General features: G+C 42.3%; 1 protein-coding gene across 5 annotated transcripts in view; it reads left to right on the plus strand.

The window, feature by feature from the left end:
- Nucleotides 1-620: 620 nt before the first annotated feature.
- TMCC1 (transmembrane and coiled-coil domain family 1) overlaps nt 621-26,786 on the plus strand; it is a 190,821-nt gene continuing 164,655 nt past the window's right edge. Inside the window, exons 1-3 of one of the 5 annotated variants that reach the window (XM_039481554.1) lie at nt 621-754; nt 7,671-7,916; nt 9,255-9,421. The gene's annotated coding sequence lies outside the window, so the exon portion shown is untranslated. Of the gene's footprint in view, nt 755-3,213; nt 3,428-7,670; nt 7,917-9,254; nt 9,422-26,786 lie in introns of those variants that run through there. The other 4 variants (XM_039481559.1, XM_039481556.1, XM_039481555.1 and 1 more) reach the window with 4 other exon arrangements.

Consider the following 26,786-nt stretch of genomic DNA (forward strand, 5'->3'; position numbering starts at 1 on the left):
TTCTATCCACCTTATCATCCATTCATCCAATCCATACATTTTTAATTTGCTGGCAGGAATACTGTGGTCCCACAGTATCATCCCTGGCCCCACCACAGAGCCCGCACCCCCAGCCGCAGCCCTCACCCCCTCCCACAACATAACTTCCTGCCCGGGCGCGGTGAAAATGAGGGAATGAGGGTGGGGGAGAGCGAGTGACAGAGGGTGGGGGGCATGCAGTGAGCAGGGGGCATGGCCTCAGAGAAAGGGCGGGGAAAGGGTGTTCGGTTCTGTGCAATTAGACAGTGGGCAACCTTAGCTCTGGGCTTCTCCTGGGTGTAGGTTTTAGTCCTTGGCTTGTGTGTGCAATGGCAAAGGATGCCACAAAACCTCTGACACTTGATAAATGTTGGCGGTCTGAAACCAGGACCCCTCCTCAGTCAGTCAGGTGGGGCCAAATCAGCACCGGGTAACTCCCCTAAACCCAAATCTCTGTTTCAGCTAAAGGGGGGGCGAGGTGCCTCCAAACGCGGTTCCCATGAGGGGCGGGGCTTGCGCTGATTTGGGGGCAGGCCCCCGCCCACTACAGAGGGCGTGGCCTGATCTGGTCCAGCCCCCTGACGTCACTGTGCGTGTCCTATCTCGTTGCCTGCGTGGTGACGTAGCGCGTTGCCGTGGGGCGGGACGGTTGGTGGTGGTAGCGCCGGGAGGTGGGGATGGGGTAGCCGCCGCCAGAGCAGCTGGGGACCGGGTGCTGCTTCCCGCCCCTGAGCCGGTAAGTGGACCCGTCCCGCCTCCAGCTGCAGGGGCTGTGGCTTCACTTGCGCCCCCGGGGCCCCTCCCGTGCCCCGGGCCCGAGCTCCCCTCCCGTCCCCCTCTGCTCCCCGGGACCCTTCCACCCCCCCCGGGGCCGAGCTCCCCTCCCGTCCTCTCTGCTTCCCCGGGGCCCTTCCACCCCCCCGGGGCCGAGCTCCCCGCCCGGCCCTCCTCCACCCCGGGCCCGAGTTCCCCTCCCGTCCCCCCTTCTCCCCGGGACCCTTCCACCCCCCCCGGGGCCGAGCTCCCCTCCCGTCCTCTCTGCTTCCCCGGGGCCCTTCCACCCCTCCGGGGCTCCTCTCCGTCCCCCTTTTCCCCGGGGCCCTTCCACCCCGGGGCTCCTCCCGTCCCCTCTGCTCCCCGGGGCCCGGCCACCCCTCCGGGGCCGCGCTCCCCTCCCGTCCCCCTTCTCCCCGGGCTCCTCTCCATCCCCTGCTCCCCTCCCGTCCCCTGGGCCCTTCCACCCCAGGGCTCCTCTCCGTCCCCCCCTGCTCCACCGGGGCTCCTCTCCGTCCCCCCCGCTCCACCGGGGCCCTTCCAGCCCTACGGGGCCGAGGCTCCTCCCGTCCCCCTGCTCCTTCGGGGCTGAGCTCCCCTCCCGTCCCCTCTGCTCCCAGGGCCCTTCCATCTCTCCTGTCCCCCCTGCTTCTCTCCGTCCCCACCGCTGCTCCCCCGGGGCCCTTCCACCCCTCCAGGGCTCCTCTCTGCTCACTTCTTTCTCTTCTCGGGGTGTGTGTGGGTCCTTTCCTGGAGGTCTCTAATCCCCTTTCCAGCTGGTTGTGTTCGTAGCCTCCACCCTTGCTTGACCCTAAGGGTCTCTTGTCTCATTGCCCCAAAATTGTCTGCTCTGGATTGGGGTTGGGGGCAGGGAGTGGGGAAGGAACAAGCTTCCCATCCAGTTGGAGGAGAGGGAGGATGTCTGGGGGGAAAAGTAGTGAGTCAAAGGGAGGAAGCAACCTCTCCGTTTTGGGGGGGGTTGTGCCCCATCAGCATTATTAATCAGTTCCTGGAATAGTTTAAAATCACTGCCTTTTCTCCCTTAAATCTGTTCACGCTGGCTCTTCTAATCCTAGCCCACTGTGTTTCCTGCCACTGGAAACAGCTTCTCTGCTTTTGCTTTCCAGAGTGGAATAAGCATAGCAAGAATAGAAGGTTTTAAATGAGCAGAGGGAAAAATGGGACTATGCAAGGTTGTTTTGTTGTTAAAACATCATCTGAGACTGTTTGTATCATCAAATTTCAGCATAAACATGCTGGGCAGCGACTTTCTTGTTTGAGTCATCTCCTTTTTTGGGAGGGGCTGTTTAAAAAAAATCTGTGCTTGACACCTTTATGTTTTGGAGCTGTCTTGATTTAGCAATGAACAGAGTGAATAAAGCTGGGGGAGTAGCAGGAGAACTGTGAGTCAGATGCTAGTGTAGGTGCATCTAAGGAAAAGCAAGGGCTCCTTATACTTTGCAGTGCATTATGGATGTGATTCAGAGAGGAAGTAACTGATGGAGGCAGAGTTTGTGAGCTCCAGCGTCTCAAGCTAATAGTTGAAAAGTAATGACTTGTGTGTGTTGAACTGGGCTTTGCTATGCCTTTGTGAAAGATGCTGTTTAAACACAGGAAATTTGAATACTTTGTAGGCGTTCAGTGCCAATGGTGCTGCTGTGGTATCATCAGATACTGTAGCAGCGACACTTCTGCAATTGCCCAGGTAACATGTTTTAGTTATTTGGCTTTTTTCCAGCTTCATGACCATTTCTGATTTCACTGGTTTTAGTAAGGGCTAGTCTACAGTGGATAGCGCTTTAATGTGGTTTGTGTAGTCATGGCAGTCTCCCAGCGCTCTTTTAAAAAAAAATAAAAATAAAACCATCTCCACGACTGTGCTCCAGCACTGGTGCACTGTCTACACTGGCACTTTACAGAGCTGAAACTTGCTGGGCTTGAGGGTGTTTTTTCACACCTTTGAGCGAGAAAGTTGCAGTGCTGTAAAGTGACAGTGTAGACAACCCCTAATTAAATGCTACATGCCAGGATGTCCATTCCCCCTCCCCCCAATTATAAGAAGTTGAGTACTAAATGAAGTCTCACTTAATATATTGGCAGTCATCAAGGAATTTAAAAAATGGGCTGTAATTGTTTTAAAAATCATTTTCAGGGAAGGGACCAAGCATGAAAGGCAGTTGTTTCAGAACACTGAGTGTACAAAGATGTTAGGGTTAGAATAGGCTGTGGACAGCTTTAACTGTTGTATGTAGCTGCAATAACTCATGTAACACCATAAACACATGATGTATCAAGTGTTTTCTGACAAATATGAAGACAAGGTTCCTGCTTTAGAGAGTTTACGGTTCCATAGTCAAAAACAAAACATGGGAGTAACAGCTCATGTGTAGTAGGTTGAGGTATCATTGGCACTGACATGTAGCAAAGGGAGGATTTGAACTTGGGGAGATTTGGAGTAGGAGGAGGCTGCATGGTGGACAGGAAATAGAAGGCTGTTGCACATACAGGGTGACCGCATGAGTGAAGATGTGAAAACCAGAGTGGAAGCAAATGAAGGGGGAAGCAGAGAAGGTTAGGAGAAATGCAGGAGAGGAGAGTAACACTCTACCAGGAATTGAAATATCTGCTTGTTTTGGTAAGTGTGTTGCACATATTGAAGGTTAAACCAGCCATTTCAACAAGAACGTAAGTTTTAAAAACATTTGTAGCTCTTTCAGTTTCTATAACACTCTGAAAGGGAACGACTGTAATAAGGTCTTCCTGAGTCTGCGAACAGATGGTAGTGACCTAATGCTGCCATTGCTGCTTATAGCTCTTTCGGAGCATGTCTACACTTACCTCTGGAGCAGTCAATCCAGCGGGGAACTATTTATCGCGTCTGATTGTGATAAATTGACCGGAGCAGCTCTCCTGTCGACTCTGGTACTCCACTGGAGCAAGAGGCATAGGTGGAGTTGATGGGGGAGTGGCAGCAGTCAACCTACCGCAGTGAAGACACTGCAGTAGATAGCTCTAAGTACATCAACTTCAGCTACGCTATTTTCGTAGCTGAAGTTGCGTAACTTAAACCGAATTATCCCCCCCCCCCATGTAGAACAGGTCTCAAGCTGCTTTAGAGTGCATTAACAAGGTTTAAGGTGGCATCACAGTTGAGGAGACAGGGAAATTGATACTCATCTCTATCTTACTTTGAGGCAGCTTTGAATAGCAGTAAAGCTACTCATGTGGGAGGGGGACATAAAAGGAGGTTAACGTAGGTTAGGTAGTAGAGACCGTCCCATCGCACAAAGCTGCGGTAGGGGCAAAGAAGTGTCCACTTCTCCTTTGGAAAGGTTACGAGGGTGATGAAGGAGCAAATCAGCAGAAACCTTCTACCTTTGCTGTAGCTACCCAACTGATGCTGAATGATCCTCCTTTTTATTAGTCTAAGGATGGAGTAGGGGCTTCCAGTTTATATGGACACCTACTGACCAGTGGTTGATATGACCTGGTAGGAATCCCAGTGCCTCTTTTTTGCTGTGGCATAGCCAAATGTAAAGGTTTGTTCTCTTGCTGGGGTGTGTCTGTTGCTCCCCCGGGGTAGTAGGGTTAGTCCCCAATGGACATCTTTTTATCTATCATATAGTTTTGTTTCTGAGCACCTCCTAATTTAATTACTGTAGTTCACTGAGCCAATATAATCTGGAAGTGACAAATACATGGAAACAGGTGGAAGACGACCCTTTTTGTCACTGATGCTACCTGACTGACTAGGCTTGGTGATGAGTCAAACAGGACTCCAAGGCTTCACACTACTTTAATAATAAGTAAAAGAGTGTAAAGTTTCCTGTTGCAGTGATGGCTGTACATTCTTCAGGCTATATGTTGTATGTTAATTGTAACTTTTTTCAGCTGGAAAAATAGACTATATATATATATATGACACTCAAACGCTAACTAGTTTTTAGCAAGTATGCTAAAGTCATACATATTTCAATGCTTCATGTTTCAGATCTACAATAGGCATGAGTGAATCTCAACGAAGTGTAGTACTTAATTGTTGGATCCTAAGTTACAACTTATGTAGGCTGTAGTAGTGCCGAAAATGTGCTGGAAGTTTTCGAAACAGTGGAAAACAAATTCTGAGAGAATTGTTGCACACTATGCAATGCTTACAAATGGGTTAACTGTACTGCTTTGTCTGTCTGTTTCTGAAATTTACATTGTGACTGAGCTTCCTGTTGAAGTGTTCACACTTTAAGTAGTTGAACTTGGTGTTAGTATTTTGCTGTGATCACTTACAGAGATAGTGGTTGTTAGGTAAGTCACTGATGAAAATTGAGTTGAAAAGTAAAACTGATCAGCATCCAAAGTTAAAATTCACTACTTAGATTTCTACACTACCTAGAGGTTTCTTCTGATTTCCTAAGGATCTTTTCCTTCTTCCCACTATTTTCTCTGTCTTGAATATACCCCCTCATTTATGGTCCCATATCCTAGGGGAATTCTGCATGACTGTGCATGTGCAGAATTCATGTCCCCGGCAGATTTCTTTGCTTCCATGTAGAAAAATGACTTTCTAACAGGGAAGCCACGAGCAGTCATGCACCCTTCCCCAGCAGCGCGGGCGCATCATTTCAGGTGCCCAGAGCAGCCAGTGGAGAGGTAGATCACTGTGGGGTGGGGAGCCTCTGGCCAGCAGCTCTTACCCTGCCCCGGGCTTTGCTGCTAATCCCAGCTGGGCTGGTGGTGGGGGAGGATGGGACTTCCATTTCCCCTGCAAGGAGCAGCTGGACTGGGACCAGATTAGCTTCCCCCCAAAAAATCTCCCTATGGAGTCTGTGGTCTAAATGCTTTGTTTAGTATTAAGAAAAATAATCAACAGTTTAAAAAAAACTGGACATTGTCTCTGTACAACAAATCTATTCAACAAAAAATTAAAAATTTTTAATCCTCAGACTTAATCCTCTGGTCAGGTGGGTTAAAATGATAGGTCAGCAACTTCTACAAAAAGCATACAGCCAAAGTCTTTCCTGCTTTAGAAAGAAATTAATGATATCACCAAGAAGTACATAATAACTCTGTTGTATATTAAGTTATTTTCCTTTAACATGCTGCTAGGAGAAATTAAACAAAACCCAAGGAGGTACCTAGAGACAGACATTTGTAAATAATTTATGCTTCAGAGCACATAAATTCAGTAACAAGGCTTAAATTCTTGATTACTTGTGTGATATGGCATCATATGCTGAGTCTCCAGGTCATATCCATGCTGGGACTGACTTCCATTGTTTACCGTTTCACTCAGCACTATGGACAGTGATTATTTTATCATGTAGTAGGCTATTCCTTAGCATGTAATGAGGCTTTTTATAGTATGATTCTGAGGGATTGTATGGAATGGTTTAGATGGCTGCCCAAGAGACTGGATCCCTGTTTATCTGGGCGGAATCCTTTAGACATGAAGGAGGATGCTTTTAAAACAGTTTTCAGAGTGGTAGCCGTGTTAGTCTATATCAGCAAAAACAACGAGGAGTCCTTGTGGCACCTTTGAGACTAACAAATTTATTTGGGCATAAACTTTCATGAGCTAGCACCCACTTCAAACAGTGCAGGAAGCTTTTCTGTATGTCTGCTTAATGGAAATTATACAGCTGAATCTCCCCCTTTCAGGATAACTTTACATTGTTTCAGGTAGATTGTAAATTAGTTTTCTAAAGGAGATTAATTTTTCCAGAGTAAAATATTTCATCCTATATCTGCTAAATCCTGTGGAATATGAACTAAAGCAGTGCTATTTGAGTTGGCACACAGTTCAGTGCCCAAATTGCTTGTTCATAGCTTTGTCAGGCCTCAGTGAAACTGACAAATCTCTGGTCATTTTCATGGCTGCTTTCCAGAACCCTAAGGACAGCAGTGAAAAATAAGTCTCCAGTTTCACTCTGCTGGTGTTTGGCAAAGCTGATCAGAAACAGATACTCAGTCTATTCATAGGGGGAGAGACTCCAAAAATGGAGATGGCAGGAGAAGGAGGATAGGGGAGACACCCCACCAATTAGAAGCCACTGGTGAGGTGAGAGGGTGGGGTAAAAGATAGACTAGTCTTCCAACAATGGTGTGAAGGGAGTCTTGAAATTTATCAGACTGGAAAAGGTTAAATCCTGGAGCGGAGTTGAGGGCAGTATGCTAGTAGGAGTCCAGACAGCTTAGGTTGGGAACTAAGGATTGAGCTTTTCACCAGGGTCTCGGAAGCATGGATGAAAGATGAGACACTTTCTTTCTCCTTATTGGGCTCTGACAGGTTTCTGGTAAAACTTCCAAATCCATAAATGGGGGGAGGGAGAGGACAAACAAGTTGTTCTTACAGGGCCGTCTGATCTGATCTTTCACTTATAATTTACTATTTAGGACCAGATTTTTTTTTTTAAAAAAGGTGCACAAGCAGTTACCACAATTGCATTTGCAAACAGTGTAATTCTGTGTATTTATGCACATGCAATTATGAAAATTTTGGGCCTTGGATTCCTTGCAGCACTTTTTACGTGTCTGTGAAACAAGGTACTCTGTGCTATGATGGCAGTACAGTCTGTAATAGTCACAAATTCTTGAGGTTTAAAGAACTTTTTATTCTTCACCCCCTACTTCACCATCTCTGCATTGTTAGCTCAAAGTGGCTGGCTTGGGTGTTAATTTTAATGGCTCCTTTTCCTGCCTTTGATTTCAAATGTGTTGTTGCTTAACAAGGCATTGACACTTATGTCAAAAGCTCAGTGTTCCAAGTAATAGTTAATTCTCTTTCCTCTGCATCAGACTTTTGTTTGGCTTAGCAGAGCATGAGTATATGTCAGCAATCAGCTATTAATGATTTTTCTGTTTCTTGCTATGCTTGTTAATTCCAGCAGGTCTTATTCCTGTACAAAGAAGCATTTTTGTCAAGGTTTGCTCTGAAACTGACCTAAAGTACTAACTACAGCTGTCTACAAATCTAGAAGGCAAATTACACCCACACCTCAGACTGTATCCTATTTCCTATGGACTTTATCTCCAATTTCTTTTTAAAATGAAACTTTTTTGAAGATTTTTGGATTATAATTGCGAGCACTTCTATTCAAGAAAAGAAGAGCTAGTGTGGTTATTTGTTGGAGGTATGTATGCTTCTTAGCATCATTTATTTAAAAAAAGAAAAAAGACAGTGTAAGTCCTAAATAATGCTTTTTTTTTTTTAAATGGGAAATAAAACAATGGCACTTGGTTACTAGAGACAGGAACTGGTGGTGTTACCTTGCAGTGTAGGCAGTGAAACACAATTTCAGTTGCCCAGGAGTTTGAAAGTAAAGAAGCCCTATAGTAAATTGTTATATAGCTGAACAGAAAGCAAACTCTTGAAACCTGGGCTCCCCCTTGCTGTAGTTAAGCAATATTTTTATTTGTGTAGTGAAGGAAAATCAAACTAGAAAGAAAATATGATCTGACAGGTTTTTTTTCTTTCCTTGGGAAAAAATAACCCTTGACATGCAGTTCTTAAATACACATTGCTAAAATATAAAGAACTTTGTAGAATAAATTGATTGAATATGCACATGTGCACTGATGCATTACTGGCACCAGAATATCAGAATTGCATTATATGTAAGATGACCTCATTTGAACCTACTGTAGGATTCTTCTAAAGGTTTCTTTCAAAAAAGTGAGTTAGTTATTTTGTAACTGGTGTCCTTTATCCACACACTTTCACTCCTTTAAGTAACAGTGATTTAGAATGTTTATAGCGCTTTTAATTTTCAGTGTTTTATTAACATAGCTAATTTCTCGATGCTTCTCTGAGGCAGATGTTTTCCCCATTTTATAGAGAAGACACAGGCATAGAGATGAAAAGTCTTATCCAAAATCAGAAGGTGTCTGTATTAATGGTGACTAGAACTGGGGCATACCTGATAATGCCTTGTCTGCTTGTCAACCATTGAGTCAGAAACAAAATTAAAATACTTTCTATTTCATCGCAAGATCTCAAAAGTTCTTTACCAACATTCGTAATCTTCACAGCACCCCTTTGAGAGAGAGGTTAAATATTATCCTCATCTTACAGAATTCAACAGTCTCAGAGAAGTAGTAACTTGCCCAGGGTCACAAGTACACCACAGCCAGGACTCCCTACCATGTGTGAGCTACAAGACCATCCTCCACATATAACATAACGGGAACCGGGAAAAGAGACTTGATTGTCCCATGAAAATGCCTCAGTGTTTGGGGGCTAGAGAGCAGGCAGTAGTGTACCTGACTCTTTTTTGCCTCCCAGTTCTATTTAGCCGAGTCTTTTTCTTATATTAAGAAAAAAAACCCTGAAATATGTTAATTCCATCTGTTAGGTTTGTATCTTCAGGCCTTTAGGAATCACTGCGTGTACAATGATACTACCTGAAATGATACTGTCTTTTCTCCTTATGAATCTTTATAAATACTGTCATCTTTTCTCTCCATTTTAGACTTCCATGTTGACATCCACTAGCAGTGGCAGGCAGAAAATCTACTTCCACCTCACTATGGTGGAATGTAGCCAAAGCAAGTCATTGTTCTAGAAGAGTATGATGGTTCAGCCTCTTTTATTTGGAGGAGAGGAGGGCAAGAGGAAGAGAAGGAAAGGCTTTTGAAGGTTGGCGTGTAACTGAAATACACAACATGCTACATGACCTAGATCATTTTTACACTAATTTAATACATATTACGGAGCATGTTTAACATCCTGAAATTCAAATGGGGGCAGAGGCAGACTGAAGGCAGGAAATTTAAAATGCTGTGGGGATTAATTTCTTTAGCATAGCAGCATTGCTTAGAATAGGGGACTGGTAGTCAGTAAGGAGACCTGACTTCTGTTCCCATTTCTGAGAGGTGAGTTTATGTAAGTGTGTAATTTGTGGCAGAAAAGCAAGAACTCATCATTGTGTGCAGATGAACATTGTTTTTAACTAGGAAAATAGCACACAACTATAATAGTAACCAGACAAGTTTGTTAAAAGAAAGATACTGGCATGGTATTAATGACCTGCAGAAATTACATGCATTACAAGGAGATTGCCTTAAAAGCTGGATAGTCTTTTCTAGTTCTTCAAAACTTGCATTCCAGTTATAGGGCACTGAAGCGTGGTGAAATGAGTGACGTATCGACACACTTTATAGTCATGTGAATGGGTGTCACAAGATGATACAGTCTGGATATCTGTTGGATTATGAAAACACTACTAGGATATAAATCCAACATTCACTGGTTATGTGAACTAATTTGGGTTTTTTTTATTGTAGTCTATTTATTAGTTTAAGTTTCTTTTCACTAGTTTAGTTGGCCTTGATCATTTCAAGAATACATCAAGAACAGCTGCTCCCAAACATAGATTATATGTACAACTGGTGAGAGATTTTTGATCTCCTCTAGGTATGGTGGCTTAGAGTGCCCACAATAAGGGTTTTAGACTTTCGGATTAATGGATAACTCCTGTCTGGAGTTTCAAAGCACCTTACAAACATTAAGATGCAGCATCTTTGGAAATAGGTAAATATTTGTGTAAAAACAGGAAAAGTGAGGGAAGAATGGTTGTGGCTGTCAGAGATTACACAGCAGGGCTAAGGTGGAAATGTGATTAAAACCCTGGTCCTGACTCTCACACCTTTGTTTTGAGAACTAGAGAACACTGTGCCAGACAGGCAGATTGAAGGGGGGAGGAACATCCTTTTTTTTTTTTTTTTTTTTTTTTTTTTTCTTCAAAATACAAAGATGGTTTTCTGCCTAAACAACGAGTGCTTCTCTGGGAACATAGTATGTATATTAAGTCAGTTAGCATGTTTTAGGACTCTTCTAGGGTTAACTGTTATCTCTGAAAGACAAAATAGCTACAAACATGCTAGATGAAGTGTGCATGTTTCAGTGAGGTGAAAATTCTCTCCAGTTTTTTTCAGTTGGGTTTGCTGAAGGTATAAGGGCAGGTGCAAACTTTTCATCCAGAGGAAGAGTTCTGTGTGATGGATAGTTTAGTGAATGAGTTGCCACCTCAAGCGTTTCTCATGTTGATGACCTTTCATCCCTCTTCTCCCTTCTCTCCCCGGCAACCGCTCTGCTTCAGCTGCGGACTGGGTTCATATGGTGATGCAAACACTGCATTGACTCTGGGTTAGCTTTGGCCAGTTTGGCTTACTGAAGTTTTGCAGATGCTGGGAGAATACTGGCTGTGGCCTGTGGACTAGATCTGTACACCCACAGCAGCGCTTTAACATTGCTAGTGAAGACATACCCTTAGGATGATATTATTGGGAAGGTCAGGGATAGACTAGCACAGTGGCTTTCAGCCTTTCCTTCCATGACGCTGACAGCAGAAACATTTTCAAACCCCTTCCTACCTAGCTGTAAACAAAGGGAGACTGGCCAAATTATGACCCCCCCAAAATGTGCCCAGTCCCATTGGGGATGGTGGATTACCCATGCTCTGGCAATATCTGAAATCCTCAGATTTCCTTCCTACTGTGCATTTCCATGTACAGTTTCAGGCCAGAACTTTATTGGTTTTGTTCATCTGTTTTCTGCTAGTGATGGACAAAGGACAATTGTCCAAACTGACTCTTAGATCAATTGACAGCCTTCATTGTAGCTGTTTAATTTTCAGGCAGTGGAAATGTAGCGAGGATCGCTCAAGTGATTGTTCTTTGCTTTTTAGAGATACCATAGGCACAGATGTGTAACTCCTAACCCTAAAGGCTATCTTAGCGTTCCACAGCACTGTATTGTCATACCTCCTGTTTTGTACTTTGTACGGTTGGCATAGGTAGTAAATTCTACAAATCCTTTTAATCTGATCCAGTGTAATGGCTCTATGTTCCCATTGCCTGTCCAGGATAGGCATTTGGCTTAGTATGAGCTGGTTGAAGCTTGATATTGGCTTGCAGTGGAGTAGCTTAACAGTAAGGCAGGGGGATGGTGTATGGGGTGATATGATAATGAAGGGCTTTGCTGCTTCTTTAAGGTGGCTCATGATTTAGGGCTTCCCTTGCATTTCCATTTTCTCCTGGCAATGGCATTCCAGCTTGCTTCAGTGGCCAAAGTATTTTTCTGTCTGTACGTGGTATGAGCATTGTGATCACTTCCCTCAAGTTTCAGAGTAGCAGCTGTGTTAGTCTGTATCTGCAAAAAGAACAGCAGTACTTGTGGCACCTTAGAGACTAACAGATGTATTTGAGCATAAGCGTTTGTGGGCTACAGCCCACTTCATCAGAATCATAGACTGGAACATATAGTAAGAAGATATATACACACATACAGAGAACATGAAAAAGTGGAAGTAGCCAGTTATCGCTGCTTTAATGACCTCCAGATTGGATTACAGTGGTGCTAAATGGGGCTACACAAGCAAGCTGTGACTATGTCATAGCTCACTGCTTAGCAAGGCTGGCGGGAGGGACTCCATTCAAAACATCACACTAAATAGTGTGCTGTTGACATTTGATGTTTAATAGCTTACCAAGGCTCCATAGGTTGCGCTGGCTGCATGTTCACTTCTGGATGCAATTTAAGGTGTTGATCTATAAAGCCCTAGGAGGTGAAAGCTAATTGAGACCACCTTTCTCTGTGCCCCTCTTTGGCAGTTAAGGTCAACAGATAGACTCTTGCTAATAGGCCTGTGATAGAAATAGCATATATGGGAATACAGACCTGATACAAACTCTATTTTTATTGTAAATAGGTTTTATCTTAAAGCTTTGCAGTAACTTTTCTCTGTCCAGATGGAAACTTCTAAAGATAAGCTATTGGATGTAACATCCAGTTCCTAAAAAAAAATGACTACATTATTTTTTTAAGACAATGATATCTGGTCACATGTTCAAATGTGTTAATTTCGATCGATGAATGTTGAGTGGCTATTAGTTGCCAGGGTCCTTTACATTTTTTTTTGTAGGACTTTGTGCATAACTTTCAATACACTGACAGTCATCTCAAAACCTTTTCACTCAGAGGGAGGGTTGATAAAAATTGATTTTTAAATTTTAAATAGTTTTTTTAAAAATCAGTTTAAAACATGAAGTTGACAACCTATGCTAAGGCCTACATTTATAATCTAATATTTTTTGTATTTAATTTAAGGGACTTTAAAACTCAGCATCAGTTTAATACTTAAAGGAACTTGATGTCTAAGATTACAAGAGCTGAAGAGTTTTGAACCCCCTGTTATCTTAGGTCATGTCTGCACTACAGAATTTTGTTGACCTCGCTTATGTCGGCATAGAGCTACCGCAGTTATTAAATTGTTTGCGTGTGCACACTTGACTCTTTTTGTGTCTGCATCGTGTGTTCTCACCAGGCACACATCTATCAATTATCATCATTGTGAGACTGCTCCTGAAAGCCAGTAAAGGTTGATGTAAGCAACTCAGGCTATGTCTAAACTACCATGATAAGTTGACATATGCTATGCAACTCCAGCTACGTGAATAACATATCTGGAGTCAATGTACATTAGGTCGAGTTACCACGGGGTCTACACCGCGAGGGGTTGACGGGAGAGTTTTTCCTGTCGACTTACCTTACTCTTCTCATCGAGGGTAGAATACAGGAGTCGACTGGAGAGTGATCTGCTATCGATTTGGCAGGTCTTCACTAGATCTCTAAATCGACCGCTGATGGATTGATCTCAGAGCGTTGATCTCGGCTGTAGTGTAGATGTAGCCTGAGTTTCAACGCTGACCTGTTGAACTAATTACATCGACGATGACCCTACAGCAGTGGTTTTCATCCTGTGGTCCGTGGACCCCTGGCAGTCCACAGACTTATTTCCAAAGCTCTGCATTTGAAAAATTTTAGGGGTCTGCCAATGAAAAAAGGTTGAAAACCACTGCTCTACACCACTCGTGGAGGTGGCCTTACTAAATCGGCATACAGAGGCACCTAGGTCAGCGTGAGCCAAATTTAAGTGAAGACACTTGTGCAGCTAGGTTAATGCAAGGCAGCTTATGTCGACCTAATCGTGTAGGGTAGACCTGGCCTTATTTTTCTATTTTTGTCCTTTCTTGTTAGCTGAGAGGTGTTCCAGCTTCTTTATTCTTTAATTTTAGGGTGTGATGGTGTGCATGAGTGTGAATGAGCACTTGTAAAGTCCACACAGGGAAGGCACCAGAAAATTACCCAAACTTAAATAGCCCTCAACACAGTCCCATAAAGATAATTAGACTGTGTGCTATCTTCTGAATGTGCCGAGAAACTTAAAACTGTCAGCTGTAAACTGCCAAACAAGTTGTCCCAGGAGGAAGTTTGTAACTGAGGTTGAGGTTCTGAGGTTGTGGTTCTGATATTAGAGACTTCTTTATTTCAGTGTTAAAATATTTAACCAGCTCCGAGTTCTGATTTGATTCACTTTGGTAAAATGCTTTAGTTTATAACAAATGGATGGCCACCTCCTTAGATGCTTTCTTTAGGATTTATTTGTTGTATTATGCTGATAATTGGTCAAATGTAATGTAATTTGAATCCAGTATTGATGCTAACTCTGATTTCATCTTAATTGGGCAATTGTATTATTTATTTTTTTAGTTTAGCATTACAAACAGCAGCTTAGTTTTAGTGATACCTGATTTTATTTTTGTTTAATAAATTGTTTAAGACGACATTGAGTCACATTTCTTTCAATAAGAATCCTTGAGGACCTGGGTGTGTATATTAGCTGATCAGCCTACAAGTCTGACCAGTTTCCCTAATTAGTCTTTGATTCTGAAAGGCCTTAGATGTGGGCAGAGTGTTTTCTGTGGGCTGCCCTTAACTTTGGAGCTTGCTTCCCACATGGGTCAGTAGTCTGATTATCGGTGCATAGTGAAAGCCTGTCTGTTTACTCAAGCCTTCAAATGAGTTTGGCAGATGGGGAAAGATGTGTTCTTTAGAGATGGTTCTAGTTATTCGTTTGAGACATTGCCTCTACATTAATCATTCCTGCTGTGGTAGCTGTAAAGCTTGGAGTGTCCTTACAGCTAGTTATTGGCATCATAACACTTAATACTATATATTTGTATTACCATAGTGCAAACTGACTAGTTATAAATGCACCTAGATAGAGATTTATGCAATGGACAAATGACATGCCCAAAGGAGTATATGTTAGTTCTTTTGTGTAATCCTCTATCAGTCTTTAGTTACTTTTATACAGAGGCCTTAAAAATTCGTCTACTTTGTCCTTCTTTCAGGCACAAAATCTACATGCCTGTCTTTAATATGCTAAAATCCAAACTATTACTCATTAAAAAATGTGCCCAAGTGAGTGGGTAAGTAGATTTTTATAAGGGCAAGTAGTAGCTATGGGCTTTTTTAAAAATGCTTATAAAAGGTCATCAGTGTGTGCACACTTGACCTAATCAATCAGGTGTATCTTTGGGAAGATAGTGAATTTGAACTCATACACTGTCTCTGGCTACATGAGCCATTGCAACTTCATAGCAAAATGCCTAATCTAGCTATATAGATCTCCTATCTCTTCTTGTTCCACAGGCCATAGAATTGACTGTTTGCTAAAACTGAACTTCATCCTTTAGAATCACTGAATACTTTTTTCTAAATGTAATTGATCTGCATTTTGTAGTTCACACCTTGCCACTGAGATTGTCCAACATCCTTTTTTAATAACATCACTATAGACAATAGAAACAAAAGAAATAGAATAGAATTATATGTATGGTGGCAGGGAGAGAGTCTGAGATCCAGGCTCTTTTCTCTATCTAGTAATATTTAATTTACAACCAGTATATTGCTTTGTCTTCAAAATGCTATACAAATTAATTCAGTATCAATAAAATGATGTAGGAATGTCTCAGTTTCTATAATACTAGTTTGTCTGTAGTAACTTACAGGGTAATTTTCCTTCTAGATTTAAGTGTTTCCAATCTCAAAGTATAGTATTTGGAGATGTAGTCATATCATATACCACTCTTTCAATTCCACTAGTATCTCTGCAGGATGTTAAACAGCAGCTACTAAAGTTAGACATTTTAAAATCAATAGGTTTAGATAACTTGGACCCAGAAGTTTTTATAAAGACAGTTGTGGAGTGGGCTGGACTGTTAATGTTGGTTTTCCAGAAGAAAGTTAATGTTGTGCCAATATTTAAAAAGGGGAAACTGGATGACCTGGTAAATTATAGGCCTGTTGGTCTGACATAAATTTTGGGCAAGATAATGAAGCGGCTGATACACAACTCAATTAATAAAGAATGAAATCAGGGTAATATAATTAATGCCATTCAACATGGAATTATGGAAAATAGATCCCTGTCAAACTAACTTGGTACACTTTTTATGAGATGATAAATAAGGTAATAGTATTGGTGTAATATATTTAGATTTCTGTGAGGATGTGACTTTGGCATCACATGACATCTTGACTGAAAATCTAGGAGGATATAAAATTAACATGACACATTAAATGGATTAAAAGCTGGCTGATAGGACTCACAGTGTAACTGTAAATGGTGAATCATTGAACAGGTGTATTCCTAGTGGAGGTCCTGCTGGAATCGGTTCTTAGCCCTTTTCTATTTAACATTTTTATCAGTGACCTGGAAGAAAACAGTCATAGCTGATAAAGCTAAAGATGATACAGAATTTGGGGGAGTGGTAAATAATGATGAGGATAGGTCACTGATTCAGAAAACTAGGGATCACTTACTAAACTGGGCACAAGCAAACAATGTGTTTTAATACAGGTAAATATATAAATATAGGAACAAAGGATGTAGGCCATACTTATTGGATGGGGAACTCTATCCTGAGAAGCAGTGACTCTGAAAAAGATTTGGGGGTCGTGGTGGGTAATCAGCTGAACATGAGCTTTCAGTGTGACATTGTGGCCAAAAAAGCTAATGCAATCCTGGGAAGCATAAACAGGAATCTCAAGTAGGAGCAGAGGTTATTTTACCTCTGTATTTGGCACTGGTGCAGTCACTGGTGCTAAACTGTGTCTAGTTCTGGTGCCCACAATTCAAGAAGGATGTTGATAAATGGGAGAGGGTTCAAAGAAGAGCCACAAATGATTAAAGATTATAAGACATTCTTTATAGTGATAGACTTAGCGCTCAATCTGATTAACTTAACAAAGAGAAGGTTAAAGGGGAGCCTTGATCGCAGTCTAGAAGTATCTACTTGGGGAACAAATATCTTCTAATAGGCTCTTCAGTCTAGAAGAAGAAAGGTGTAATGTGATCCAAAAGCTGAAAGCTGAAGCTATACAAATTCAGATGGGAAATAAGGCCCAACATTTTAACAGTTAGAGTTATAAACCACTAGAATAATTTATCAAAGGTTGTGATGGATTCTCAAGCACACCATTTTTAGAAAAATATCCAGTCTTGACTTAAAGATCTGTTCTAGGAATTATTTTGGGGAAGTTCTATGACCGGTGTTACACAGGAGGCAGTCAGACTAGTAGGCGATTGTAGTAATCCTTTCTGGCCTTGGAATCTATGAATATAGGTATAACCCCACTGATGTTTTAATACTGGATTAAAAGAATAGAATGCTCTGTATTTTAATCCCTTGTTTTAGTTATTTTCTTATGTCCAGACAGCCGACTGGATTGTCTCTTCTGAATGTTTTTTTCCTTGCTGCTAGCTGAAGGAATAAACCCAAGTGGGAGAGGGCAGACTCACTTATTAGATATTCATGAACAAGTGACTTGAGGCATCTGCAGCTCTAGTGCCCTCAAACGCTTCACAGAGGAAGGAACATACACTAATACCACTACGTATGGTGCAAGACCTCTGAAAAAAGGAAATTGCTTTCAAGTCTCCTCCTTGTGCCTGCTGAAGTCTTCCACCCAGGGAGTTTAGAGCAGAATGTCACTGATTCACATTAATGACTAAAGACCCTTTGGGAAATATTGAATTTTGCAAACCATTGAATAATAGAAACCAGATCTCTGAACTGAGATGCAGGTTCAAGCATACTGTATGGTAGTATTAGCTCTCATGCTGAAATACTATAATGAAAATGAATGTGCCATGGTAAATTACCAGGTCCACAAAGATCATAGAGAAAATAAATGAGAATCTACTGTCAATTATTCCAAGCAGGGGTTTAGTTAGTAATTTGCAGGTGTATTTGCTGGTCATTTTCCTCCACCTTACCCATATATCCCTACTGCTTACAACATATTTGGCATTTCCCACAGTAGATGTATTATCCAATATATAACCACAACCATATTATATTAGTTAGCTGGTGAGTTGTTACTGTTCTTTACTAAAATGTGTGAGGAATCAAATTGTGAGTTGTTAACCATGGCAGATAGCGCCAGTTACTTACTTCTGTGTGGTAATTGCTGATAAACATCAACTTTTTAATGATGATCACTGTGTATATCCATAGGATACACGTGGTTTGTAGTTAATATGTGCATTCTTCAAAAACACATCAAGACTAGTCATAGGGAAAATTTAGGAAGCATAAACCCCTCTGTTATTAAAAAACAAAAAATCAAACTAAACTATAATTGTATGAAGGCAGATTAAAATACTTAAACCGTAGTCAGTTCAGAGGCAGTAGTATCCTGAACAGGCAGCTACCCAAAGCCTAGCTTTAGGTTTGCAAATAAAGTATTTAACTGATATAGAAATAAAAAGGCTGATCAATGATACATACTGTAATATCAGGGCTACAGGCATAGGATGCTCCCTTAAGGAATCTGCTTTGATTCTAGCCAACTTTGGGCTGTAAACCTGAGCCTCTATTCAGTTTTGGGTGAACTTGGGCTTCATTTCAAACAAATCCATTATCCCTCCCATTGCTTTTTTTGGAAAGGTATTTATGGTTTAAACTGTGACCTGAAAGTGCGGCCACACTTTCAGGTCACACTTTTATGGTGGCTTTGCATAGAAATATTGGGTGCATGAACACATGAATCAAAACATTTGCAAACATGTTGTCAAGCTCACTTTGTGCAAATCAAAATGGACAAGTTAAGCACAGTTCCAGTGTGGCTACTCTAACAAGTAAGTAGTCATTTAAAGAGCTAGTGTGTGGATGCATGTGAATTATTCTCAGTAGCCCTGTTTTGTCCATGAAAATCAATGGCATCACCAGGAGGGGCTGTAATTAGACTTGCAGGAAGAGACAATGGGCCATAGGCCAAAAACAACTGATATCACTTATCAGTATGTACTTAACATTCATTTTTGTAGCCTCTGAACACCATAAACTCAAGATGTGTAGTCATTCATTGCTGTTACAAAACAACCTGTTGGGATCAGTCTACTAGATTGAGGTGTCTCTGACCTTGCTGTGAGTTATTTAAACCTTTCCAAGTGGAGATGCTGAAACCTTGCAAAGAAAGGTGACCTGATAAAGTATGTGAACCCTGATCCAGGTTTAGTATATCAATAACATGCACTTCTGTGTCACTTTGCACCTAAAGACCTCAGATCAGTTTGGAAAAAATTGAATAAATATCAGCAATGTTGTGATACACGTGAGTATCCCCTTGGTTCAGATGGTGAAGCTCAGAGGTCAGTTGACTTTCCTGATGTTACACCAATTCTGTGCTATAGTTGGGATAGAACCCATAATGCCAAACTCCTAATTTGTGCTGTAATCATTATTGCCTCTCCACATTCCTTGGAAAAGCTTTGTGCAAGAATAATTTTCTACTCCATGAAGCACTGTATAGACTTCTGAAAGGTGTCTGTGTTGTGCTGCTCTTTCCTGACTTAAACTACTTTTTGTATGCAGCACTAGTGGGAGGGATTCCTTCTTAGTAAAATCAATGTAAAAAGTCCAACCCAAAATTAAGATCTCACGTGAAATTAATTTTAAAAACTTATTTTGTTTAGACTACATCTATTTTAAATCATAGAATCATAGAATTCAAGATCAGAAGGGACCATTATGATCATCTAGTCTGACCTCCTGCAAGATGCAGGCCACATAAGCCGATCCACCCACCCTTAGCAAGCGACCCCTGCCCCATGCTTCGGAGGAAGGCGAAAAACCTCCAGGGCCATTGCCAATCTTCCCTGGAGGAAAATTCCTTCCCGACCCCAAATATGGCGGTCAGCTGAACCCCGAGCATGCGGGCAAGACTCTCCAGCCAAACCCTCTGGAAAAGGTTATATCATACCATTGACCCATTGTACTATTTACCAGTGTGGCACTTAATTGACCTATTGACTAAGCCCGTTATCCTATCATACCATCTCCTCCATAAACTTATCTAGCTTAATCTTAAAGTCATGGAGGTCCTTCGCCCCCACTGTTTCCTCGGTAGGCTGTTCCAGTATTGCACTCCCTGATGGTTAGAAACCTTCATCTAATTTCAAGCCTGAATTTCCTGACTGACAATTTATATCCGTTTGTCCTCGTGTCCACATTAGCACTGAGCTGAAATAATTCCTCTCCTTCCTGGTATTTATCCTCTGATATATTTAAAGAGTGTAATCATATCTCCTCTTATCCTTCTTTTGGTTAAGGAAAACAAACGAGCTCCTCAAGTCTCCTTTCATACGAAAGGCCTTCCATTCCTCGGATCATTCTAGTGGCCCTTCTTTGTACCTGTTCTAGTTTGAATTCATCCTTCTTAAACATGGGAGACCAAAACTGCACACAATACTCCAAATGAGGTCTCACTAACGCCTTATATAACGGGACTAGCACCTCCTTATCCCTACTAGAAATACCTCGCCTAATGCAACCCAAGACCGCATTAGCTTTTAACGGCCACATCACATTGCCTACTCATAGTCATCCTACGATCAACCAGGACTCCTAGGTCCTTCTCCTCCTCTGTTACTTCCAACTGGTGCGTCCCAGCTTATAACTAAAGTTCTTGTTAGACATCCCTAAATGCATAACCTTACACTTCTCACTATTGAATTTCATCCTGTTACTAATACTCCAGTTTACAAGGTCATCTAAATCTCCCTGGAGAATATCCCGATCCTCTTCGAATTGGCAATACCCCCAACTTGGTGTCATCCGCAAACTTTATCAGCCCACTCCTACTCTTGGTTCTCAGGTCAGCAATAAATAGATTGAATAAAATCGGACCCAAAACCGAGCCTTGAGGAACTCCACTGGTAACCCCCCTCCAACCGGACAGTTCCCCTTCAATACTACCCTCTGCAGTCTCCTTTAACCAGCTCCTTATCCACCTCTGGATTTTCATTTCGATCCCCATCTTTTCCAATTTAACCAGTAATTCTTCATGCGGTACCGTATCAAACGCCTTACTGAAATCCAGATATATTAGATCCACCGCATTTCCCTTGTCTAAAAAATCTGTTACTTTCTCAAAGAAGGAGATCAGGTTGGTTTGGCACGATCTACCTTTCGTAAATCCATGCTGTAATCTATCCCAGTTGCCATCAGCCTCATGCTCCGGAACCACTCTCTCTTTTAAGATTTTTTCCATGACTTTGCATACTACAGATGTTAGACTAACAGGCCTATGGTTCCCCGGGTCACTTTTTTTCCCCTTCTTGAATATAGGAACTACATTAGCTAATCTCCAGTCAGTGGTACAATCCCGAAATTTAGGATTTATTAAAGATTATCGCTAAACGGGCTAGCAATATCCCTCGCCAATTCCCTTAATATTTTAGGATGAAGATTATCCGGGCCCCCCGATTTACTTCCGTTAAGCTGTTCACGTTTGGCTTCTACCTCAGATACCGTAATGTCTACCCCCATATCTTCATTCCCATCGGTCCCTCTATCACTATTCCTTAGCCCTTCATTAGTCTCATTAAAGACCGAGGCAAAGTATTCGTTCAGATATTGTGCCATTCCAAGATTATCCCTAATCTCCACTCCGTTTAAAGTTTTAAGCGGTCCCACTTCTTCTTTCTTGGTTTTCTTCCTATTTATATGGCTAAAAAACCGTTTGCTATTGGTTTTATGATACATTCCATCCCCATAAAGAGCGGACAAGCTTCCCTGCTTGTTTTATTTGGGAAAATTTCAGTCAGGAAGGAAAAAGTTTCTTAGGGCTTGTCTACACTGGCACTTTACAGCGCTGCAATTTTCTTGCTTGGGTTTGAAAAAACAGCCCCCGCTGTAAAGTGCCAGTGTAGACAGTGCACCCCCGGTGGAAGCCGCGCCCCTCGTGGAGGTGGGTTTTTTTTAGAGCGCTGGGAGAGCTCTATCCCAGCGCTCTGCTGCGACTACACAAGCCACATGCTTTAATGTCATCAGTGTAGACTAGCTCTTAGAGCAGGGGTTGGGACCCCTTGAGATCGTGCGGTTATTACATGGGGGATCACGAGCTGTCAGCCTCCACCCCAAACCTTGCTTTGCATCCAGCATTTATAATGGTGTTAAACACACAAAAAAGTGTTTTTAATTTATAAGGGGAGTTGCACTTAAAGGCTTTCCATTTGAAAGGGGTCACCAGTACAAAGGTTTGAGAATCACTGCCTTAGAGGGAGTGGCTGAGGAATTTTGAAGTGGGGCACGAATAGCAGTGTTTCAGATTCAAAAGTCAGTAAAGCAGCATAAGCCAGACTTCTATATGAGCCATCAGTTAGCCAACAGGTCTTGTTTACTTTTTGTTAACCGAATTTGTTTTGCATATTTTGCATCATGTCAGAAGAAATGCAGATACTTTTGAGGTGGTTTTGCTGCCTGCCAACCGCTTTTCAAACGACAGCTATTTGTGTCTGACATGGAAGAACTTTAAGGTCCCTGTCAACAGTTGCAGGAGAACTAACCCTCATTTGGTAGATTCAGAATAATTCCTTTGTATATCTAGCAGGAGAGCCCTTTAGGTGCATATTTCAAAGATAATTCATAAAAGCAGGACCAGCTTAGGAACTGGAGGGGTAAAATGAGTAATTTGGGTCTGCAGTGGATGTCTTTCCATTCTATGGCTGATTAAGAGTTTCTGGTTCACGTTCAGTCCTATAAGCTGTTTCACGTCAAAGTGGAATGGTTCAATTTTTTTTTACTAAAGTTATGCATCAAAGTTTTTGTACATTTTATATTGACTGTGGTGAAATCAGCAAGAAAGTTTTGTGATTCTGCTGAGTTGTGTGAAAACTAATCTTGGTCTGAAGTGTCTTCTGTTATTGTCCTCATAGGCAAGTCAGCTATTGAGCACTGAAAGATCTAATAGTGAATATTTGGACTTGATTCACTAGGGGAGGAATTTATTACTCCAGGCCTGGATAGTGTGTGTGGTGTGTGGGTTTGTTTTTTTTTAAACATCACTTTGTAAATGTGCTTTCCAAAGTGAAAGCATAACAGTACTAGTTTAAACCATGCATAATGTGTGTTTGGTGGTGTTTGACTCTACGCAATTTCTTCCTTGGCAGACACTGATTGCTGTCATTTGAAAAGCAGTAGGCAGGCAAGCAAAACCACCACCAAAGTGTTTGCATTTCTTCTGACCTGATGCAAAATATGCAAGGCACATATTTTTGTTGATGAAAAGTAATCAAGACATGTTACTTATGGCTCTTATAAAAGTCTGTCTTAATTGTCTTACTGACTTTTGAATCTAAAAAACGTTTATTCGTGCCCCACTTTAAATCCCTCAGCCATTCTCTCTAAGAAAGCAATTTTCTATAAGTTACACGGCATACTATACAAGTCTGCCAATGCAACTCACTTTGAGTTTCTCTGATTTTCTTATTCCAGTCCTGGGTATCTTTAGAACTGAAGCAGCTAATTCATTCCAAATCATATACTGCCATTGTCACATAGCAGATTCATCTAGAGATTAAAATTAGATTCCATCTCCATACTATCATGAGCAGTGCATTTGAGTATTTAACCAACCAATCCCAAAATCTACTTCTATTTTAGTCTGTAGCCTTTTGTCTTCCCTTGGGAAGTGCAGTGCAATGCCCTTATTTCCACTCTTTGTGGTTCATTTGCTCCTGACATTTGAGTCAGCTTTGACACATTGAAAGTGGCAGCGTTGCCTGGCAGAAAGGCAATGAGGATAAGAACAGCTTTTCTCTTTGTACTTCTGAAAGGGGATCACCAGAATCCCTGACATGGCCCAAGGATGTTGTGTTACTCCAAAGCCTGGAGATTCTGCAGTCTGTATCATGATCCAGAGGAAAGGAAGAGTTAATAGCAAAAGGAAACAATGGGAGCCCAGTAAATTGCAGCTGCAGTATTTGAGATGCTTGTGAGGAACCGATAAGGTCTGTTCAGGCAAACTTGTAGGTAGAAAGACTATGGAAAGGGAATGGGAAATACAGATTTCTACTGTTTGTGGGGCACAGACCTGAAGAAGGGGTGAGTTTTATCTGCTCACTTTGGATTGTGTGAATGTTTTCTGCTGTACTGATGTTGGCTTGTGAGCAGGAGGGGAGATACTCTGATAGATATTCACTTTGGGGCTTGTCATAGCAAAAAAGGCCTCTGCATCTACTGCAGCAGAGATCTGAGATCTCCTACTCTGACTGTCCTCTCCCTGCTTTGCTCCCCCCAGCCCCACTCCTCGTCCTACTGGTGATCAGCTGTGACTTCACAGTGCTAAAGTCTGCTCATGCCTAATGGAGATCTTGCTATCAGTCATTGAGGAGACAGTTTTTCCTATTATTCTTTATCCTATTTTTGTTTCTTGACCTATATATGAAAAGGCATCTTAGTTCTTGGGGGAAGCCCTCTGTTCCTGTTTATGCATCCAGACCCCACTGATGTTTCAGTTTGAATCAGTTCAGGCAACCTCCTAATTGGTTGATGTGGAAATGCTTTTGATATCACCCACTGTGATTTTAGCTCTGTGGGGAGGTTTTTCGCACTTTTGGAATACTTCTCACGTGTAGATCTCACAGTGATTTTACAGAGGTAGGTAAGTATTGCGGTTTTACAGAGGGGAAACTGAGTTGCAGAAGTCAAGTGAGTTGCCTGAGTTAGTCCTTACCAGAGCTGGGATTAGAACTTAGCTTTTCAGACTCTGGGAACCACTACTAGACCATACCAACTCTTGTCTGAAGAGATGTTCCTGGCAGATGCCCTGTGTAATAAAGAGTTAAACTCAGAACACACCTTGTATAGGTGGACTTTTTTCTAAACAGAATGGTCTGTAATATCTTCCTGTGAGCTGGGTTTTTTCATTTCATTTATATTTTCAAAAGATTTGGTACCAAAAGTTCTGACGAAGACTTAGCTACACAAATAGCCTCAAGGAAGCAAAGAACAGAGCCACTTTTGAAAGGAAGTGCTGTAACTGGCTTGGCTGTCACCATTGTTTGGTTTTGAGGGAGGAAAGGGGAGAGGAAGTTGTGGTATATTTGAAAGCTAGTCACAAACTAGTGTGAATGTTACAAATGTCCACTGCCAGGTGTGTAGCTGAATCTGTACAGTTGCACAAAGAGGAAGTGAATCTACAGCAGCCTTGCAAGACTCATTGTGGATAAATATTTCTGATGGACAAATATAAAACATCACTAATTTTCTACTCAATTATCATGGTAAAAATGAGCAAGTAGAGTTCGTGCCAGGCCAGTGAACTTTTTTCCTTGTCTAGTTGTAAGGCTAATGCACATGCGCTGAATACATCAAAAGTGTTTGTTTACAGCAGGGGTCGGCAACCTTTCAAAAGTAGTGTGCCGAGGCGTGTTACCGCAAGCGGTTCCTCTGCGCCCACCCGTTACTTGCTGCGGCCCTCCCCAGGGCCCCCCTGCCTCAGCTCACCTCCGCACCGCCTCCTCCCACAGGCGTGCCGTGGCTCCGCTTCTCCTCCCTCCCAGGCTTACTGTGCCAATCAGCTGTTTGGTGTGGCAGGCCTGGGGGGGAGGAGGGGTGGGGCTAGGGCGTGCTTGTGGGGGGAGGCAGAGGAGGTGGAGCAGAGGTGGGCTGGGGCAGGGGGGCCGCAGCGGGTGGGGAGGGTGCAGAGGAACCGCTCCCCGCCCCAGCTCACCTCCGCTATACCGCCTTCTCCTCCCACGAGCACGCCACTCAGCTCCGTTTCTCCTCCCTCCCAGGCTTCCCACACCAAACAGCTGATGAGGAAAGTCCTTTGTAGGGAAACAAACTTCCAGACATGTCTCATATCAAACCCTGGAAACCAGTTAGAAACAATGCTGCTTTTGAATAAACATTAGGGGCATCCACATGAATTAATAAAGATTCTGTTGTAATTTCTTTATATAAGGTTTTCAAAATATATTTTACAAATGTTAACTAAGCTACACACTGATGTGAAGTAGGTAGGGCATATATGGAACACTTCAGCCACCTCTAGTGGAATGCAGCAGCTATTTAATGTCATATATGCTACACAGCAATTTTAGAAGAGGAATTTGAATACCTTGAATTTCCATAGGCGATGTCAGTAGACTGATTCTGTGAGTTAGTTTGGACAGCACACTGGGATTTCTCATAAAGAACTGAGTGCTTCAGTGACCACAAGTTCTCAGTCTCAGTTTTACCTTTTTTTAAAAGATGAAAGACCGTTAATGTAAACTGGGAAAGCAGTGAGTGTGTTATTCCTTGACTTTAGCAAAGCTGCTGATACGGTCTCCCACAGTATTCTTGCCAGCAAGCTATAGTAGTATGGGCTGGATGAATGGACTATAAGGTGGATAGAAAGCTGGCTAGATCGTCAGGCTCAACAGGTAGTGATCAATGGTTCCATGTCTAGTTGGCAGCCGGTATCAAGCGGAGTGCTGCAAGGGTCGGTCCTGGGGCCAGTTTTGTTCAATATCTTCAATAATGATCTGGAGGATGGCGTGGACTGCACTCTCAACAAGTTTTCAGATGACACTAAGCTGGGAGGAGTGGTAGATATGCTGGAGGATAGGGATAGGGTACAGAGGGACCTAGACAAATTAGAGGATTGGGCCAAACGAAACCTGATGAGGTTCAAGAAGGACAAGTGCGGAGTCCTGTACTTAGGACAGAAGAATCCCACGCACTGTTACAGACTAGGGACCAAATGGCTAGGCAGCAGTTCTGCAGAAAAGGACGTAGGGGTTACAGTGAACAAGAAGCTGGATATGAGTCAACAGTGTGCCCTTGTTGCCACTATAAGTAGGGGCATTGCCAGCAGATCG

The sequence above is a fragment of the Mauremys reevesii genome, linkage group 7, assembly GCF_016161935.1.
Source record: "Mauremys reevesii isolate NIE-2019 linkage group 7, ASM1616193v1, whole genome shotgun sequence".
NCBI lineage: Eukaryota > Metazoa > Chordata > Testudines > Geoemydidae > Mauremys > Mauremys reevesii.